The 20,995-nt window shown below is 49.2% G+C and overlaps 2 non-coding genes and 1 pseudogene across 2 annotated transcripts; 2 read left to right on the forward strand and 1 right to left on the reverse strand.

The window, feature by feature from the left end:
* The first annotated feature begins 1,872 nt into the window (after positions 1–1,872).
* TRNAI-UAU lies at positions 1,873–1,966 on the forward strand. Its single transcript has 2 exons — positions 1,873–1,910; positions 1,931–1,966. It is a non-coding gene; the product is annotated as a tRNA-Ile (tRNA).
* A 3,869-nt stretch (positions 1,967–5,835) lies between these two features.
* TRNAC-GCA lies at positions 5,836–5,907 on the forward strand. The gene has a single exon. It is a non-coding gene; the product is annotated as a tRNA-Cys (tRNA).
* Positions 5,908–19,722: 13,815 nt separating this feature from the next.
* The window catches only part of LOC120375649, a 276,817-nt pseudogene continuing 275,544 nt past the window's right edge, over positions 19,723–20,995 (reverse strand).

Below are 20,995 nucleotides of genomic sequence, written 5' to 3' on the forward strand. Positions count from 1 at the left end.
AAATGTTATTGCTTTTATGTTATTGTTGCCTTTGTAATGGATGCATTTATTATTACTTGCCCAGTCCTAAACCTGCTAGATTTAATGCATAAGAGCGAATGAAGCTAATAATTGTTAATGAACTTTATGGCAACAGTTGGAAAGAAAGGAAGTCAGGAGCAGTGATGAATGTGTATACGGATAAGCAGGAAAAGAGGGAAAATACGGTGGGCTTAAGACTTTGACTAGGCTCTTGGACCTAGACTTTGGATAAGTTTGTCTTCAGACTGTGTTAAACTTTGGTTCAACTTGTCTCTGTGTATAAGGAAAAGAGAGGAGGGGACAGAGTGATGAAAGAGTGATAGAAAGTTGCTCCTGTGTGTCAAAAGGTAAAAGGAGTCACAGTGGAAAGTTCCCAAAATGGAACAGTGGTTTTTCTGTACAAAGGGCATGTGGGGGCAGGAAGATGTGGTCAGGGCCCCAGAAAGAGGAACTAGACTTGGATAAAGGGAAACCAGAATATCTATTATATTATGACAGCTGAGCTTGCTTTTGGAACTACAGAAAAGGTGGTGAACCAGTTAAACCACCCCAGGGCCCTAACTGGTTCTTAATCGGTACCATGAAAATAAGACAGGGTCTCTGGATAGAACTAGGTAATCTATGGACATTATGGTCCTTAGAACCCCCTCAACTCCAGTCCGTCTGAAAGCTTAACCCTGGAGAAATTGTTATTGACCATGATCATATTTGTTGGGAAGATAACGGCCACATAACAACCCTTGCTTCCCAACCTTTTTGAATATTCACATTGAGGAAGTTGATGCAAAATGCATCAAAAGGAGGGGGTTGTTGGGGATTTTCTAAACCCTCCTTATAACCCATGCACAAGACCCCAAGACTCTGTCTCGCAGGCCCAAGTGAGTTGGCTTGGCTTGGCATAAGCAATAGGCCTAGCATTAAGTTGGCTTAGCATAAGTAACAGTAGGCTACTATAGACCAAGTGGAAAATTTGTAATAGTATGATATGGCGTAATTAAAGAGGCCTATAGAAAAGGGGAACCAACGCCTACTGATAATTGTGAAACATGGCCTAGTATAACAGCATATTAGCAATGGAAAATTAATAAAGAGTCTTGTACAATGTAGCCGCACGTAGGTGGGCGCACATGTAGTTGGGAGGGGGCTTGCTGTGCAACTCTATTGGAAGTAGTTGTATTGGGCAATTTGGTAAACAATAAGGCGTTATTAACAATTAAGATCCAGACCCCCACCCATAGGGTCAGAAGCAAACTGCATCCTAACCCCTGCCTTTCAGGCCCAGGTCTGTTAGCAAAACCCAATTGCTATATAGAACAAAGGTTAACTTCTGCAATTCTTGTCTGTCTATATCAGGGGCATGAGGGGGGGGGGTGATGAAGAAACCAGAGAAAGGGGAACTGAGGGAAGCTCAGCTAGAATGCTGAGCCTTATCCAATGCAACCGCAAAGGAGGGGTCTTACAGGCAGGCAGACTACCAACGAAAACTGCCCAGAAACAATAAAAGGAAACACCATGTATGAAAAAAACTGAAGTAGCTTGCAAATGTCACAACTGATACTCCCAAATAAGGGTATTTTAAGTAAATGCTAATTTGCGGTTTTAAACTTTATAAGCTTGGTAAAATTTGTAACAGGCAGAGGGGAGTTTTAACCCTCTCCCTGCATGCATGCTTGTACTATAATAAAAGTGCCTCAGTGTGTCTGACCCAAAATCAAAGGCGTGGTCAATTTTTCCACGACACCACCGAGTACAACACTTGTTGCTACCTGCTCTCAACTCCACTGAGACTGTTTTGGGGTCACTCCTTGGCTTTATCAGCTTAGGGGTCTTGGAGAATCACAATTAACAGGTGCTCCAGTGGCACAATTGGTTAGCGCACAGTACTTATAGGGCAGTGCTGGAAGGAGCTATGCTGAGGTTGTGAGTTCAAGCCTCACCTGGAGCACTGGTTTTCATTAACCAAGTGGCATCACCACCTCATTTGCCCCTGGAATGTAGAATTGCAGCCCTGGGGACACTGAGGAAGGGAGTAGTAAAAATGCCCCCTTCACTTATTACCTCCTGTACAGAGCACAGGTCAGAATCTACCATCCTTTCTCTCCCCCCCAGCCCCCGTGCCAGGATCCCTCAAGCAGAGCCTGGAGTCCTGCCCATGGCATCTGTACTATTGACACAGACTAAGTGACAGGGACAAAACACTCAAATCCCGCCTGCTGCGGGGAGCCAGGTTTGATCTTCAAATTCTGTCGTTGGTACATTTCCAGGCCTGGGAATGTCCCACAACAGCATTGAATGGGAAGCTGCCTGCAGAACAGTTACACTGCACAGAGCTCCTGTGGAGGAGGGTGGGAATTAGTAACATTTTGAGGATCGTTTGGGAAATGAGCCTTTGCTGACAAGGTTTGTCTCTGTTCATATTTCACCTTCAGGTGGTATGTTGAGGGATCTTTAGTGTATTTTTGGGAGGTTAATAACTATCTCCTCAACTTTATTTACTCAACTTAAAAATTGGTGTCACTTGATTTTTGCATCTCCCTGTGAAAATACAACTGACACGTGTGGCTTTCTACAGGGGGTCATGATGTTAAAGTTGAGGAATTCAGTCTCTGTACTTCTAGAACGGGGGTTTGCTTTTTTACAGCTGCCTCACTGCCAGGCACACTGGGCTGTTAGCTGCACCCACGGTCCTTGCCAGGGGCCCCTGCTGAACCCTGGGCGGCTGCACTGCAGTGCTGGGGTGACACTGCAGGTGGAGAAGCTGCTGTGGAGCAATGTAGAGCAGGTGCAGGAAGGAGACGACATCACTATTCACATTCTGAACTGCACAATTTTCCAAATTTGGGAATAGATTCATAGATTCATAGACTTAAGGTCAGAAGGGACCATTATGATCATCTAGTCTGACCTCCTGCACAATGCAGGCCACAGAATCTCACCCATCCACTCCTGTAACAAACCCCTGACCTACGTCTGAGTTATTGAAGTCCTCAAATCGTGGCTTAAAGACTTCACGGTGCAGGGAATCCTCCAGCAAGTGACCCGAGCCTCATGCTGCAGAGGACGTCGAATGTCCGAGAACAATTCTAAGGGGAAGGTGAATGCAGAGCAATGGCACTGGCGATGCCCAGACCTCAAATGGGGGCAGCGTGGAAATTAATAATGGGAAGATCATTTGTGAAATTAGTCATCACTGACAAGCTTTGTCTCTGTTCCTATTTCATGCTGTGGTGTTAGTTAGAAGAATCAGGACATATTTTTACTATATTAATTAAACACTTAATTTTATTTAATCAAGCCAAAAACTTAGCGTCACTTATTTTTTCTCTGTCCTAGCAAGAATGAATTGAATTTTGTGACTTTCTGGAAAGTGCAGCGAGATTAAATGTGGGGAATTCAGTCTCTGTGTTTGTGAGCTGATGTTTTCTTCTCACAGGTCAGTGCCTGCATTGAAATACCAAGAGGGATCTAAGGGCTGGTGTACGCTGGGCACTGAACTGGCAGAGCGACGTCTCTCAGGGTGTGAAGCACCCCACCCCACACACACACAGTTAAGGTGACCTAAGCCCTGGTTAGATAGTGCTAAAGAAAAGGAGGAACTGTTCTGTCCATGTAGCTATTACATGGATGGAAAATCCTCCAGTCACTATCTACTCCATAGTGCTATAGCAGTGCCTCAGCAGCGATTTAAGTGTAGAGATAGTGAAAGTAGATCTGGTTCCAGTTTGTACTCTGGATGCTCAGACACTAAGTCTACAGTAATAGTAACAACAGCGCAGTACTTGTGTAGTTGGCAGGATTTGAACCTGTGCGGTGAGACCCCAAAGGATTTCTAGTCCATCACTTTAACCACTCGGTCACATCTACTTGATGTATACCTGTGTCATTGCATGATGATTCTGTTCTCACTGAATTGTCACTTCAAATTGTTTGCGCAGACCAGCTTCCCAGCACACTCACGGCTGCGCATCAGTGTAAGTGTCTCCTTGGGTGAACAGCAACAATTCCTGCCCATTTCCTCCGGCTGTAGCAGGATGAGAGTGTGTTTGTGTGAATGACATTGCTGTAGATTGTTGTTCATTCCCCACTCTGACAATTCAGACAGTCCCTTTCCCATTCAACTCTCCAGCACATCGTTCCAATAGCAGGTGGCAGGATTTCTCTGGGGCATGAACTGAGCCTTGCATTCCACCCTTGATGTTTCATGGACTAACAACAGCAGCAGAAAGAAAGAGCCGAGCCAATATCTCACTGTCAGAGGTGAAGGTGGCCATGTCCCCTCTGTCTGACCATCGCTTTGCAGGAGAGAAGGGTTCACTGGAATCGAACGCCCTGGCTCAGACCAGAGACACAGGGAGGTTTTGCTGTTCATGGATCTGTGCAAAGGAAATTGTGTCTTTGTGTGAAATTGAGGCAGGAAATGAAACACCCAATGCCCTAAGGAATGTGGGTGAAGGACTCGGGCTGAGCAATGATTTAACAGGGGTTTGTTTCAATTTATTGGCCTGATTACAACTATGGCGAAAAGCCCCCTGTAACAGGGGCTGCGGGACAGGACAGGCAGTTCTGCGTGGAGTGTTCAGAGCTGCCCCATATCTGCCCTTTCTCTGCACCGCCCCTGCTCCCAGAATGCACCAGGCCCTGGACTGAACTCTTCTCCTGCTGGCCGAGCTGGTTTCGTTTGCTGTGATCCTGTTGGCTTGGCAGGGGGGGAAGTGACAGTCCCACCCCAGAGCCAACGCCCCCCTGTCACCCAGCCCCCTGGCCCCCAGCAGTGCAGGTCAGCCAGGAGCTGGGCCCTGCCAGGCACTCAGGGCGTCTCCCTGCAGCTGGGGGCTCTCCCAGCGTGGTCTGTGGAGCTCACGCACTATCGGGGCAGCGGCAGCAGCCGCGTGGTGGGTTGGGCTGGTGACCCGGGTCCATCTCCTGGGGTCGGCTGGGTTCATGCTCAGGCGACTGGCCCCAGCCACCGGCCGAGCCCCACGGCCACGCTGCTGCTGTTACCGCACTAGCCCCTCACGCCCCCATTCCCTCACTGAAGCCAGGAGAAGGTTTGCAGGGAGGAGGGGGGGGGTTGACCCCAATATCCCAGAGCTGATTCTCCCCACAAAGGGGTGTGTGCATGTGGTGGGTGCCGTGTGCAATGCCCTGTGCCCATGAGGAGGGGACCGAGCTCTGCCAGCAGGAAGATTTATCCTGCAGGAGCCCTGCCCCCTCCCCAGGGGTTCCTGGAGCAGAGAAGCTTTGAATCCTCGCCGGAGACTAGAGACGCCCGAGCAGCACAAGCTGCCTGGCAGAGGTTCTGGATCAGGGCCTCACGGGCACATTGGGTTCATTCCCTCAGGGATGCCCTGCCCAGTGCCAGGGCTGCTCTCACCCCCAGCACAGAGGGCTGCAGGCTCTTTGCCAAGCTGGGTCCCAGCTCAAGGCAGAATTAACACTAGCAGGGGGCCCAGGTATGTGATGGTGCCGCTCAGGGAGGGAATCTGGGCCAAAGACTTATTAGAAATTGGGTAACACTGAAGTGGGACTAGAAAGACCCTTGCTGGGATGTGGCGGGTAGGTAGCCCCCATTGTGTACCGTGCCCTCGCCGAGAAGTCTCTGGGAGTGTGGATTCTTCCTGATGGGCCACCAGCACGTCTCATTGGTCCTGATGTCGGCTGCTCCTTTGTTGATACTGACAAGCTAGTTGTGGGCCTTTCCCAATCACCCTATAGCTCCGGGATGCACAGACAGCAACACTGGTGTGGAAGAAACGAACTCCACTCTCAGGTTTCAAGATCCTTGAGATCACTGACTTGCCAATGTAATTGTTAGGGGGTATAGCTCAGTGGTAGAATGTTTGACTGCAGATCAAACGGGCCTTGGTTCAAATCCAAATGCCCCCTTAAAAGCCTGGTCCTTCAACAAAAAGTAATTGCATATCCATTTCCATTATGTTCAGGAGCTCCACTGACTAGGGATGAATGGAAACACTCAACATTTTCCTGTGCAAATGCATAAAAATCTAGCAAATATGTCCCCCAGCTGAAATCAGTTCCAATCCTCTAAGAGTCTAGTTTATGTTTTCATCAATGAAACAAAGGCACATGAAGACACATTTGCAGGTCCTTGGCCTCCACAGGCTACAATGTGCAGAAGAACAAGAACCACATCCACTTGGGAGGCATGGACTAGTTTGTATTACATTTGGTAAGTAAGTTGCCATTGGGACTGAAAATTCTACTGGAGGTGGACAGGAGCCTGTTGAAAAAATAAAATAACCAAGATTTACCAAACTCCCTGTTACACATTCAATCCTCTCTTTTTTCTATTTTATTAACCTGGGAGCAAGTTACCAGTGACCCAGGGCTGGGGTGGAAGTAGGTGCAAGTGCGGGGAGGAGCCCAGGGCTGGGGCAGCAGGGGGCGTATGGGTGGGGGAGCACTGGTAGGGGGGAAGGGGAGAGTCGAGAGCTGGGGCAGCACAGGCTGTGTGTGGGGGAGAGCCCAGGGCTGGGTTGGCAGGGGAGTGAAAGTGGTGGGAGGCCCAGAGCTGGGGAGGCAGGGGGTGCAGGTGTGGGGAGGGGAGAGCCCAGGGCTCGGGCAGCAGGGGGATGGGAGGGCAGACAAATTTTTTTGCTTGGGAGGCAAAAACCTAGAGCCAGCCCTGCCTCCACATACCGTAAGGTAGGTAGGAGCGGATCATTATTATCCCTACTTGAAAGAGGGAGAAGCTCAGGCTGAGACAGGAGAATTGACTTGTCTTAGGTCACACAGCCGGCCAGTGGCAGAGCTGGGAACAGGACCCAAGACCCCTGATTTTCAAACTAACCATCGGATCTTGAATTTCATCCATTGAATGACCTGAATAAAGTGCTCTCAGATGAGCTCCAGACCAACAGTGCACAGTAATTATTCAGCAAGTATTTGAGGAGAACTGCAATGTTAGAATCATGACCTGCTCAGAGACCATTAATGCAGAGAAGCAGCAAAATTCAAACATATGACTGGTTATGACTTATTTCCTTGGTCTTAAAAGAGAACAAGGACCTGAGTCTCCTCCCTGTCAATAACCCCCTGCTCAGCCAATCAGGGTAGAGACTGAGGACGGGAGGCTGAGGGTTCTCACCAGAGAGCCCAAAGGATGGTCCAGGTCACCGGTGGGGATCACTGCCCGAGCACTATTTCAGCCGCACATTTTTGGGTGGACCACCCACAGTGGGAGCTGCCGAGCACTCCCCTGCAAAACACACACACACACACACACACACACACACACACACACACACACACACACACACACACACACACACACACACACACCCCTACCTACCTACCTACCTACCTACCTTCTGGTGTTGGGAGGGGAACAGGTGAAAGGACAAAAGAAGCACGAGACATAGAGAAAGGAGGGAGGGAGGGATGAAGGAAAAGATTAAACAAAAAGGACAAACCCTAATGTCCCCAGTGATTCTAAGGGACAAAATCCCAGGTGCAGAATAAAATTTGGCCTCCTTAAGCTCGTGTTTTCCATGCGTAGAATTCAACTGTCACCAGATGGATCAGACTGAACAGGTTTCAAACCTCGAGGAGGCTCTTACCTTCTAAACAGGGACGGCTGTTTTCTAGTAAAATCAGGAAAAGGGAAGGGGAAAACTCAAAAGAGGTTCCTCCCGGCGCTCACGTACCTGAACCCAAATACTCTCTCAGTCCTCAAAGAGAGACCTGGAGAAGGAGACTTGCTGAAGCAAAGCCACAGGGGTCTCTGAGGTTTCCCTGGCCCCTCGCCCCTGTCCTGCCTGGCTGATGTCAGCATCTCTCTGTGAGGTCACCACCTCCCCACCACCTTTGACCAATAGTCTGAGGGCCTGCAAAAGGCCTTTGTGATGTCACTGCCACACCCCTCCCTTGCTGTGCCAATGTCCTGCCCCTGGCCAGGCACTTTGGAGGTTTGAGCTACTCCCTGTGGATCACCCCACTCAAGGAGCGTTCGTTCTAGGCAGCAAGCCGGCTAGACAGGAAAACATCAGATGCTGCTCCCAGTGCTACACTCAGTTTTTCAGAAATTAGTCAACTTTATGGTCAGAAGAGACCATTAGAGCATCTAATCTGACCCCCTGCATATCACAGGCCTCCTGTATGACACAATAGCTACTTTTGGGGCAAACACATTCCAGAAAGGCACCTAGTCTTCGGGCTTGGCTACACTTGAGAGTTGCAGCGCTGGTGGTGGCTTTACAGCGCTGTAACTCACTCACCATCCACACTGGCAAGGCACATACAGCGCTGTATCTCCCTGGCTACAACACTGGCTGTACTCCACTTCTACAAGAGGAATAAAGACTATAGCGCTGCTGATGCAGTGCTGCCCCGCCACTGTGGCCACCAAAAGCGCTGTTATTGGCCTTCAGAAGTATTCAGCACTATCCCATAGTGCCTGTTCTAGCTACTCTGCTCACCAGTTCGAACTCTACTGCCCTGGCCTCAGGTGACCAGCTGTCAGACCCACCCTTTAATGCCCCGGGAATTTAAAAAAATCCCCTTCCTGTTTGCTCAGCCAGGTGTGGAGTGCAATCAGTGAATCTTTCCAGGTGACCATGCCTCCACGTGGCAAATGAGCCCCAGCATGGAGAATGGCGAGTTGCTGGACCTCATCAGTGTTTGTGGGGAGGAAGCTGTGCAGGCCCAGCTGTGCTCCAGCCGTAGGAATTACGAAACCTTTGGGCAGATATCAAGGGCCATGCTGGAAAGGGGCCATGACCGGGATGCGCTGCAGTGCAGGGTTAAAGTGAAGGAGCTGCGGAGTGCCTACTGCAAAGCCCACAATGGAAACCGCGCTCGGCTCTGCCCCATGACCTGCCGATTTTACAAGGAGCTGGACACAATACTTGGGGTGACCCCACCGCCAATCCGACAACCACGATGGACACTTCAGAGCAGGGGAGGAGGGGGAAAGGAGAGTGAGGGTACTGGGGTGGGGAGACACCGAGTCCCAGGAGGAAAGCAGCCAGGAGTTCTTCTCAAGCCAAGAGGAAGGTAGCCAGTCGCAGCACCCGGTACTTCGTGGAGGACAAACAGAGGAGCAGGTTCCCAGTAAGCGGCATTTATTTTCAGGATGGAAATTTTTAGGTAGAGGAGGGGTTAGGGCTGCATGCATGCATGCCTAGATGCAGAATAGCGCACTGATGTGGTCTATCACGCTATGTAATCGGCCTCAGTAATCTCATCAAAAGTCTCATCCAGAGCGTGGGCAATGCGCTTGTGCATGTTTATTGGGAGAGCCACTGTGGTCCTTGTCCCAGTCAGGCTAACGCGTCCGCAAGGGGTGGGGGGATCATTGCTGCACACAGGCAAGCTGCATAGGGGCCAGGGCGGAATCCACATTGCAGTAGAAGACCCTCCCGCTCTTCCCAGGTGACCCGCAGCAGCGAGATATCTTCCAGGATACACTCCTGTGGAAATGTTGGGATAGTGTTCAGTGTAGGTGCCCTCTGCAGTTGTTGGCTCTCCCAAGGCACGGAAACCCAGAGGACAGTACAGCCCTGAAACAATTAGTCCCCCTTACTCACCCTTTCGGGGCTCCCGTGGGTTATGTGCGCTCTCTTTGGGATGGGAAAATTACGTTATTGTGAAGACTGTATGTGCCCTCCTTAAGTGCAGGGAATTACTCTGTCTGGTATAAACAATGCTGCCTCTGTTAAGTGTTGCATTTGCCTTTACAGATGCAACCTTGAGATCTCGGCTGTCCGTGTTATCACTGGCTGAGAGACTGCAAAACCTCTGGCAGAGACAGCGAAAAAGCAAAGACGACATGCTGCACGAAGTGATGCACCAACCTCTCACAGAGAATCAAAAAGCGCAGAAGTGGAAGGAGGGAAAGCAGGATCCGCAAGGAAAATGCAGCGCACAGGAAGCAAAGCACGGAGCGGCTGATAAGCATCCTGGAACACCAAGCGGACTCTATCCAGGCTCTCGTAGCCATGCAGGCAGAGCACTACCGCCCCTGGTTCCCCCCTGCACCCCTTGTCCCAAAGCTCTTTCCCTTGTGCCCCCATATTAGCTCCAACCCCCCTTCCCCAACATCGAGGTTCTCATCACCACCAGCTGCCCCCAACACCTGTACGTTCACCAACCAGCCCTGAGAACTATGACCCTTACCCTCTGCACTCAACCCCCATCACCATGCAGTATAGCCACCCTGGAGTGCAGCAGTCATTGCACAGCACTCCAGCCAGGACATATTCAAACCTGTGAGTGTACAGTTCCCCACCCCACCCCTGCCCTTTCAGATTCCCAAAAAGTTGTGTGTCTTTCCATAAAGTAATTTTCTTTTCAATACATGAATTCTTGGCTTTGAAAACAGTCTTTATTATTGCATAAAGTCAAAGATACCTTAGCCCAGGAAAGACACAGGCACTGCAAATCAGCTTAGCAAACACAGATTCCCACTAACATTGTAACCACTGCACTTCACTCCTGTGCAAGGCACCAAACATTACTGTTGGTTTTCAGCCTCAAATTCCTCCCTCAAGGCATCTCTAATCCTTGCAGCCCTGTGCTGGGCCTCTCTAGTAGCCCTGCTCTCTGGCTGTGCAAATTCAGCCTCCAGGACTTGAACCTTGGAGGTCCATGCCTGATTGAATCTTTCACCCTTCCCTTCATAAATATTATGAAGGGTACAGCACACGGATATAACCGCAGGGATGCTGCTTTCCCCCAAGTCCAGATTCCCATACAGAGATCACCAGCACCCCTTTAAATGGCCAAAAGCACACTCTACAGTCATTCGGCACTGGCTCAGCTTGTAGTTGAACCGTTCCTTGCTGCTGTCAAGGCTCCCTGTGTAGGGTTTCATGAGCCAAGGCAGTAACAGTAAGCGGGTCTCAGGATCACAATGGGCATTTTGACGTCCCCTACTGTGATCCTCTGGTCTGGGAAAAAGTCCCGGCCTGCAGCTTCTTGAACAGGCCACTGTTCCAAAGATGCGTGCATCATGCACCTTTACGGGCCAGCCTGCGTTAATGTCAAAGAAATGCCCACGGTGATCCACAAGTGCCTGGAGAACCATAGAGAAATACCCCTTCCGATTAACGTACCCAGATACTAGGTGGGGTGGTGCCAGAATAGGAATATGGGTCCCATCTATCACCCCTCCACAGTTAGGGAAGCCCATTTGTGCAAAGCCATCCACAATGTCCTGCACATTTCCCCAGAGTCACAGTTCTTCTTAGCAGGATGCGATTAATGGCCCTGCAAACTTGCATCAACACGATTCCAACGGTCGACTTTCCCACTTCAAACTGGTTTGCGACAGATCAGTAGCTGTCAGGAGTTGCCAGCTTCCAGATTGCAATAGCCACCCGCTTCTCCACCGGCAGGGGCGGCTCTAGGCACCAGCAAAACAAGCTGGTGCCTAGGGCGCCAAATCTAGGGGCGGCAGGCTGCACCGGCGGACCTGCCGCAGTCATGCCTGCGGAGGTCCACCGAGCCCGGGACGACCGGACCTGCCGCAGGCATGACTACGGAGGAGCGCTCGTCCGCGGCTCGGCTGGACCTCCCACAGGCATGACTGCGGCAGCTCACGCGGAGCCGCGGGATCCGCGAACCGTCCGTAGCCGCGGGGGGTCCAGCCGGGCCACGCGGGACCAGCGGACCCTCTGCAGTCATGCCCGCGGGAGGTCCGCTGCTCCGCGCTCCGGGCACCTCCCGCGCATGACTGCTTGGGGCGGCCAAAACTGTAGAGCCGCCCCTGTCCACCGGCAGGGCAGATCTCAATCTTGTGTCCTTGTGCTGCAGGGTGGGGGTGAGCTCCTCACACAGTCCCATGAAAGTGGCTTTTCTCATCCGAAAGTTCTGCAGCCACTGCTCATTATCCCAGACTTCCATGACAATGTGATCCTACCACTCAGTGCTTGTTTCTTGAGCCCAAAAGTGGCGTTCCATGGTGCTGAGCATGTCTGTGAATGTTACAAGCAATTTTGTGTAAATGCAGCGTTATGCGACTTCGCTATCATTGTTGCACTCCTCCCTGTCACTTGGGCTCTTACGGAATAGCTCAACTGCCAAATGTGATGTGCTGGCGAGACTCGTCAGCAAACTCCTCAGCAGTTCAGGTTCCACTTTCCGCAGACCGAAACGGAACACAGAATTGCGCTGCACAGAAAACGTTGAAAGATGCAAGATGGCGCCAAACATGGACGGAAAAACAGGGATTGCTGGGATGTGAAGCGATGCATCACAGGGCATTGGGAGAGGAACCAGAATGATCCACACCCTCTGCACCCTTCCCACAACCCATGGCACCAGAATGGGAAGAGGTGCTCTGTGGGATAGCTGCCCATAATGCACCACTCCCAACACCACTGCAAATGCTGCAAATGTGGCCACACTGCAGCGCTTTCCTACAGCTGTACGAAGACAGCTTTAACTCCCAGCACTGTACACCTGCAAGTGTAGCCAAACCCCAGTCTCACTGATGCCGTGTCACCTCCTGTGATGTTACTGACATAATCTGTAACGGTACAGATCACCGTGGCCACTGTTCTCTATTTGCAGCCAATATTGTAGAAAGGTTGTTGTGTAAGGGGTCTATGTGGAGGTTCTGATTGACTGATTATAATGATGCTATCTCTAGATGTCTATCATTTTTTGTAGTTGACGTTATGAATATTGGCTCTATGCTGCCCATATTTCAAACTTGTGCTTTGCTTCCGGGAAACACCCCAGACAAGTTGGTGTCAGTTCTGCCTCGCCTCCTTGATGGCCCACTAAGGACCATCTACAATCGACCCACTGACAGAAGGCAGATACACTCTGTGACTCAGCAAGGTCTGCAGGGACCTGCCTATGGACAGAACTCGAAGGTTTTTCTGTGCCACGTGCTGGATCGAGTGTCCTTGCGACAAAGAAAGTAAAGACCACATGGCAAGAGACTATAAAGGCTGATGCCTCATCTCCAGTCCTGCTTCTACCTCTGGAGGACTTTGCTACAAACTGAAGCTCTAGACAAAGGACTGAATGACCCATCCCAGCTGTGGATGGACTCCAGAGACTTGATTTGAACCTGCAGTTTATTCCATCACTGCTACAAGCCTGAACCAAGAACTTTGCCATTACTGGATGTAACTGATTCCTTTAACAATTTTAGCTCTCATCCATATTTCTTACTTTTTATGAATAAACCTTTAGATTTTACATGCTGAAGGATTTGCTAGAGCGTGATTTGTGGGTAAGATCTGATTCATCTATTCACCTGCATTTGGGGCTTGGTCCTTTGACAGAACCCGTTTTCTTTTACTGGGGTATCGGTTTTCATAACCATTCATCCCCATAAGGAGCGGGGCTAGTGGTGATAGAAGGAACTGGAATAGCTGAGGAATTGCTTGTATGACGTCCGATTGGCCAGTGGGGTAAAACCAAAGTTCTCCCGGCATGGCTGCTGTGACGTGCTTTAATAGTAAAGGGCACCCAGCCTCGGGCTGTGACTGCCCTGCTCCAAGCAATTTGCCCTGAATTGATACTCTCAGCAGTGTCCCGCCAGAGGCCGCATCGTTACAGGGGTTGTCCAGGATTACAGCTGGGAACTCTCCGAAGCTCCGGATGCGCTTCCTCAGCTAGGGGAAGTATGTAACCCACACACCTCCCGGGTGTGGTGGGGCGTCCCAGCTAGTGGCACCGGGATTACTTAGAGGGAGAGATAAAACGAGTCTTTTCTACAGTCTTAGCTAGCAGCTAGGTGGCTTTCAGTTCATGCTGTAGAGGCCCACGCACTAAGCTCCTGAGTTCCCAGTTCGATCCCACCCACCGACAAGTCACTGACCCGGATCTGTCAGCGTAACAGACACAGCTGCCACCCCAAGAAGGAGAGAGCTGCTATGCCATACCCGGCTGCAAAGAGGTGCCAAGCAGTGAGCTGACACTGTTCAGAGCTTCCTGTGACAAACTGCAAACTTTGGACAATAGTGAGGTGGCAGGAAGTGTTGCCCTCAGAGTGGCCTGGGTCAGAGCCCATGGAGGCCCTGGGCTCCCCCACTATCTGCTGCGTCCTTCCACCCCAAAGGACCAAAACCCTGACCACTAGGCAACTTCCTCAAGAGCGAAGGCTGTCACGAGGCATCTGTCTTTGAAAATTTGCAGAGGATGCGGGAGCAGAAAGGGGAGAGAGGATGAGGGTGGCTCTTGGGAAGAGGGAGGGAGGGAGGGAGCCTTATGGGAATCTCTTGTTTACCGCCATCAACCCAATGATCAGACCATTGATGCCTAGAATCTTCCCTGACATGTTGTAATTGATTGGATCTAGGTTTTAAAACAGTTACCACATTTGCAGATGGAGAAATGTCAGCGAGTTGAGTGGAAGGCCATTGCAAGCTCAGCTAATTAGGCAATGTGGCTTATGCCCCATCTAACAAGCTCCTTAAACAATAGCTCCCAGTTTTCATTTACATTCTTCTGTTTAGTGTTTTTCTCCAAAACACTTTCACTGATCATTTGGGTCAGCTTTGGAAAGTTAGCCCTTTCAGTGCACCAAATATAAATATTGCTGTCGAGGACTGCCCTCTATTGGTCATAAGAACAGCCAGACTGGATCAGACCAATGGTCCAGCCAGCCCAGAATCCTGTCCTCCCACAGTGGCCAATGCCAGGTGCCCGCGAGGGAATCAACAGAACAGGGAATCATCAAGCGATCCATCCCATCGCCCAGTCCCAGCTTCCGGCAAACAGGCTGGGGACACTTCAAGAGCATGGTTTTGTATCCCTGCCCATCCTGGCTAATAGCCAATGATGGACCCATCCTCCATCAACTTATCTAGTTCTTTGGTACACCCTGTTATAGTCTTGGCCCTCACAGCATCCTCTGGCAATGTTTCCCAGGTTGACTGTGTGTTGGGTGAAGAAATACTTCCTTTGGTTTATTTTAAACCTGCTCTCTATTCATTTCATCAGGTGACCCCAGTTCTTGTGTTATGAGTAAATAGCACTTCCTACAGAGCCAGACTAACACGGCTACCCCTCTGATACTTCCTTATTTACTTTCTCCAAACCCGTCATTTTATAGACCTCTATCCTAGCCCCGCCTTAGTCATCTCTTTTCCAAGCTGAAAACTCCCCTCAGTCTTATTAATCTCACCTCACATGGAAGCTGTTCCACACCCCAATCATTTTGGTTGCCCTTTTCTGTGCCTTTCCCAATTCCAATATATCTTTTTGAGATGGGAGACCAGCTCCAGTATTCAAGATGTGGGCCTACCACAGATTTATAGACAGGCAATATTATATTTCTGTCTTGCTAGCCATCCCTTTCCTAATGACTTCCCAACATTTTGTTCGCTTTTTTGACTGCCAATGCACATTGAGTGGATGTTTTCAGAGAAGTATCCACAGTGACTCCAAGATCTCTTTCTTAAGTTGTAAGAGCTAATTTAGACCCCATCAGTTTAGATGTAGAATTGAGATCATGTTTTCCCATGTGCATTACTTTGCATTGATCCACATTGAATTTCATCTGCTTTTTTGCTGCCCAGTCATTCACTTTGGTGAGATCCCTTTGTCACACTTCACACTCTCTTTTGGACGTAACTAACTTGAGTTGGTTTGTATCTGTCATGAATAGTTAGTAAAGGGTTAAAAATAGTACCTGGTAGGCACCTGACCTGAGGACCAATCAGGGAAGAGAATTTGAAATTTCTAGGAGGGAACTTTTTCCCTCTGATCCTGTGTGTTTTGTCTTTAGCCGTCTGGAGTTACAAGAGTCCAGATGTTTTAATCAAGTCTACAAGTTTCTACCTTTCTGAACTAATTTCTTCTAGTCAAGATAGTGAGTATTAGAAAGATACTTTGTGTCATTATCTAATAATCCTATGTTTGCAATTCTGTGTGTTTGTTATTGATTATTCTTAATTCTGCCTGTACTGGTTGTACTGAGAAGAGAGAGGAGTCTCTCCAGAACTTAGCAAGGTTATACCCTATGAGTGTCCAGCTTGGACTCATAGAGATTCTGTATTTTCTTGTTTTTCTTTTAATAAATTCTTTCTATAAAGATTTGATTAAATCCCTTCTACTGTGGATATAGGGGAAGGGGCTAAGACATTCTCTCTCGGTGGTGAGACAGCTTATCTCCGGGCAGAGAAGGGAGGGGGAAGAGATAGTTCCTCTTGGGTTTGATTCAAGCAGTTTGAATCAGGTATCTCTTTCCTGGACTAGGGAAGGGGAGGGGGAGGTAAGTCCCTCTTTGTGTTGAGTCAAGGATTTGACTCGGTGTATATCTTCCCAGTGGCTAGGAGAGAGGGAGGGGGGAGGTTCCTCCTCTGTGAGTTGATCTGTGTTCCCCAGGGAGTGTCTTCTCAGGGAGACAGGGGGAAAACAGGGGTGTCCCGGCCCACGTAATTGACCGAGGTGGTGGCAGCAAAAGGGAGACCTACCCTAGGATTTTGGGGTGGGGGAAGACATGCGGGTCCTCACCTTGAAACCCCCCAGTTTCAAGTGAGGGTAGACTCTGACAGTATCATCTGCAAATGTTTCCACCTCACTGTTTACCCCTTTTTCCAGATCACTCAGGAGTATGTTGAACAGTGCTGGTCCCAGTACAGACCCGAGGGGGACACCACTATTTACCTCTCTCCATTCTGAAAATCAGACCCTTTCGTTCTTGCCTTTGAACCAGTTACCTATCCCAGAGAGGATCTTCCATCTTATCCCATTTTGCTTCAGAGCCTTTGGGGAGAGACCTTGTCAAAGGTTTTCTGAAAATCTAAGTATTCTATATCCACGGGATCACCTTTATTCACATGCTTGTTGACTCCCTCAAATAATTATAGTAGATTCGTGAGGCATGATTTTCCTTTACAAAAACCATTCTCCATTATGTTCAGGAGCTCCACTATACAAGGATGCTTGAAATGAATGTGAACACTCAACATTTTGCTGTCCAAATGCATAAAAACCTAGCAAACCTGTCCATCAGCTGAAATCAGTTCCAATCCTCTAAGTGTCTAGTTTATGTTTTCATCAATTAAACAAAGGGATCATATGAATGTACATTTGCAGATCCCTCTTCTCCAGGGCTGTGCTGTGCAGAAGAACAAGAACCACATCCAGCTGCAGTTCAGGAGTCTGACGAGCAAAGGCAACTTGCTGCAGGCTAAAGTCACCAGCACTTGGGCTCCTTCACATTCAGCCAACGGCTGGGCCCCCAGGACAAGGCATGAGAAGAAGACAGTGGCTGTGAGCAGGAAAATAGCCACCAAGAAGCTGGCCAAAGCTGTCAAGATCCTCAGGAAGGTCACCATGCCCATGTCTAGAATGTACTGACTGCAGCGGGGACCAAAAAGGCAGAGAAAAGCCCTCAAAAGTTCTAAGCTGCCAAGCCCCAGAAGGTGATCACAATCCTACCTAAAATCAAGACAGGATAAGGCTAATGTCATCTCCAAAGCCAGGGCTAAGAAGGTAACACTGAGAAAGAAGTGGAGAGATTTCCATTGGGATGACTCCTGCTCCCTAATGGCTCTGTTATGAATCACCATGGACCACCCAGAGAGAACAAAGTCCTGAAGGACAAACAGCACCAAGGACAGTATAATGAAGTGGTGGCGGTGGGGAAGTGCTGTGTTTTGTGTAACACCTGCCAGGTGAGTGATGCACTGACAGGGCAGCTGCCCATGAGCTCATTCTCTTCGATCTGCTTCTGCTGTTACTTCAGAGCCAGCACTACTGGGAGTGTGTCCCTGTCACTTCACCAGCTCTAGAACAGGCTCTGTCTGCAGCCCAGCTCTGATTAATCCCACTTGTTAATGTATTCCTACTGCGATACTTTCCCAGTTCTCTGCCTCATCCTAACATTCCGGTCAGAGACTGAATATGGAGAGGGATGGACTAATTTGTGTGACATTCGGTAAGTTGCCATCGTATGTGATTGAAACCTCTGCTGGAGGTGGGCAGGAGCCTGTTACACACATAAAATAGCTAAGCTTGACCAAACTACCTGCTACACATTCAAACCTTCCTGTCACACACAATAGAAATTGGGGCTCTGAGAAATGGCAACTTTCCTTTAACACAGATCATTGTTTTCTGTACTTCCAGAGGCACTGAAGTAGCAGCTGTTTAAAGGTAATGTGCTTCTATTTCATGATCAGCAGCAGAGCCTCTGTCAATTTGCCACCCATAGAGCTGATTGTTTCTAACTGCAGGGTTAGCCAGACCATTCAGTAACATTATCGCTCTGTTCACAAAGCCTTTGGTTAGTGACAAATCATGAGACTTATCCCTTCCTGCTGTAATTCAACTGACTCCAGGGTCTCTTTCCCCATTTCTGGTTCCAAGAAAATAAATTAAAACAACCTTCAGAACTAACATGCCGTGGGAAAGTGGAAATGTTGGTAGCTCAAATAATTCAGTTTCTTCTGTATCTTGTGTGTGTCTATCTGCTTTGTGTGTGACCAGTGGGGCTTTTGTTTGCTCCTGGCAGGTGCAACCCTGTCAGATTTGTCTGTGGGGAGGGGCCAGAGAAGACAGACACCCTGGCCTTCCAGGTTGGGGTTAGCAAAGGAATAACAACCCTGTCCCACAAAAACAAAATATGTTACAGAAACAGTGGTAGGAACAGTGCTAGAGAAACTGGTAAATAATCACAATGCCCTGGCTTGAAGTAATCGGAAACACAGAATTCAAAAGCAAAGCTCAGGGGCTATTTCGGGTTTATTCTCTGAGCTTAGCCATGTGCTATAGCACAGGGAGCACTTTGGGAAGTCTCCCATCCCACAACGGGGGAAAGGAAAAGGATTCTTAGGCTCTAGCACGGATTGAACGAGGATGGTGATGGGAATAAGGGAATCCTCTGACTTACCCTAACTACGTCTGTTGTTACAATGGGTGAAATGACATTTTTCCCTACCCTGCCCTGTTCCTGCTCTTTGTTATAGTTCAATATATTTTAAGTGTGGAAAATAAAAATATCTGCTCCCCAGCACAACCTAAAGCAACATCAGAGCAACTGGGAATGAAACAATTGGTTCCCCAAGGGAGAACTCGATGACTAACAATTGCTGTGAAATGGGGGAACAGTATAACCGTGATGCTCAGGGTTTGTTTAGACTAGGAGAAGTGATGGAGTTTAGGTCAGGTCAAGGGAAAGCTAATGCCAACCACTGCACCTGGGCTGCATCTGCTCTACAACTATAATTGTCTTGTTACACCAAGATCACTAACTTAAGCAGCCGCCATGTACAGCCCTAGTGGATGTCAGGCACAGGTACTTTTTGCCTCAGTGTAGCTTGTTGGGATCAAACCTCTCTCCCCCACCTGGAGCTGATGAACATTCCTGGCAGGAGGGACACACACTCCAACGACTCAAAGGAAAGGAGTTGATAGAAAAGATCACAGGACTGACCCAAAGAAGGGTGAGCTGCAAAGGCAGAAGCAGGCAACTGATCTGATGGAGCTGAGAGACCTTGGTGAAGATGGTGCAAAAATCACTATGTGGGAATTAGCAAATGTGATTAAAAAAACCAAACTTTGGCCAGCCCTAGTCAAGGGATTTATAACAGTTCTCTCTCATGTGGATTTTCTGATGTCTAATAAGGCTTGTGTGCTGATTGAAGCTTTTCCCGCACTCAGAGCATGTGTGGGCATCACCCTGTGTGGATTCTCTCATGTCTGATAAGGTGAGAGCGCCGATTGAAGCTTTTCCCGCACTCAGAGCACGTGTAGGGCGTCTCCTGTGTGGATTCTCTGATGTGTGATAAGGTCAGAGCTCCGCCCGAAACTTTTCCCGCACTCAGAGCACGTGTAGGGCGTCTCCCCTGTGTGGATTCTCTGATGTGTGATAAGGTGTGAGCGCCGATTGAAGCTTTTCCCACACTCAGAGCACGTGTAGGGCATCTCCCCTGTGTGGATTCTCTCATGTCTGATAAGGTGTGAGCTCTGCCCAGCTTTTCCCGCACTCAGAGCACATGTAGGGTGTCTCCCCTGTGTGGATTCTCTGATGTGTGATAAGGTCAGAGCGCCGCCCGAAGCTTTTCCCGCACTCAGAGCACCTGTAGGGCGTCTCCCCTGTGTGGATTCTCTGATGTGTTATAAGGTTTGAGCGCTGATTGAAGCTTTTCCCGCACTCATAACACGTGTAGCGCGTCTCCACAGTGTGGATTCTCTCATGTCTGATAAGGTCTGAGCGCTGATCGAAGCTTTTCCCGCACTCAGAGCACCTGTAGGGCGTCTCCCCTGTGTGGATTCTCTGATGTGTGATAAGGTTTGAGCACCGATTGAAGCTTTTCCCGCACTCATGGCACATGTAGCGTCTCTCTTCCAGGTTGATTCTGTTGCGTGGAATAAGGGCTGAGTGGCTACTGTAATTTTCCTCTGGCCTCTGCTGAGTCTCACAGGCTTTTGTGCTTTCTGGGAGTGCACAACACCGGAAACATTCCCTTTGGATCTTCCTGATAACATCCAATGTGGATCTACTTGCACAGTGTCTTCCTGCTGGGGTTTCTCCTCCTCGTTCTCACTCACCAGCCCATCGCCGGATGGGAGACAGACAGAATCCAGACATAGGTCACTCCCTGTGCCTGAGAAAAAGGAAATGTCAGAGAGAGGAATGGAAAAGGGATGAACAAACCAAAATATATATGGGAGAGATCAAACTTATCAGGTGCTGATTTTCCCAAGCCCTTCCACAGAGAAGGGAGGAAGGCATCAGTTCTGGGTCCTCATTGCACCATAACTCTCAGGGAAAGTTTGGGAGGGACCTGCTGCCAGTTGTCAGTCAGAATAGGAGGGAAGCCATGAGTGACATCTGCCATAATGATTCCACATCTGCAGGGAACAATCCTGAACTTGAAGAGCTCACAGGGTCTTTGTAGGGCATCCCAAATGTTTCCTGCATTCCTAAGCAGTTGTTGAGTTGTTTAACCAAGTCCTCACCTGTGAAGGCAGCTCTCAGGATCACTTCTTTCCCAGAGCCCTGGAGGTCCGGGACCCACGGTTCTTCCCCTCGGTCCAGCTG

Source organism: Mauremys reevesii, linkage group 12, assembly GCF_016161935.1.
Source record: "Mauremys reevesii isolate NIE-2019 linkage group 12, ASM1616193v1, whole genome shotgun sequence".
Taxonomy (NCBI): Eukaryota; Metazoa; Chordata; order Testudines; family Geoemydidae; genus Mauremys; species Mauremys reevesii.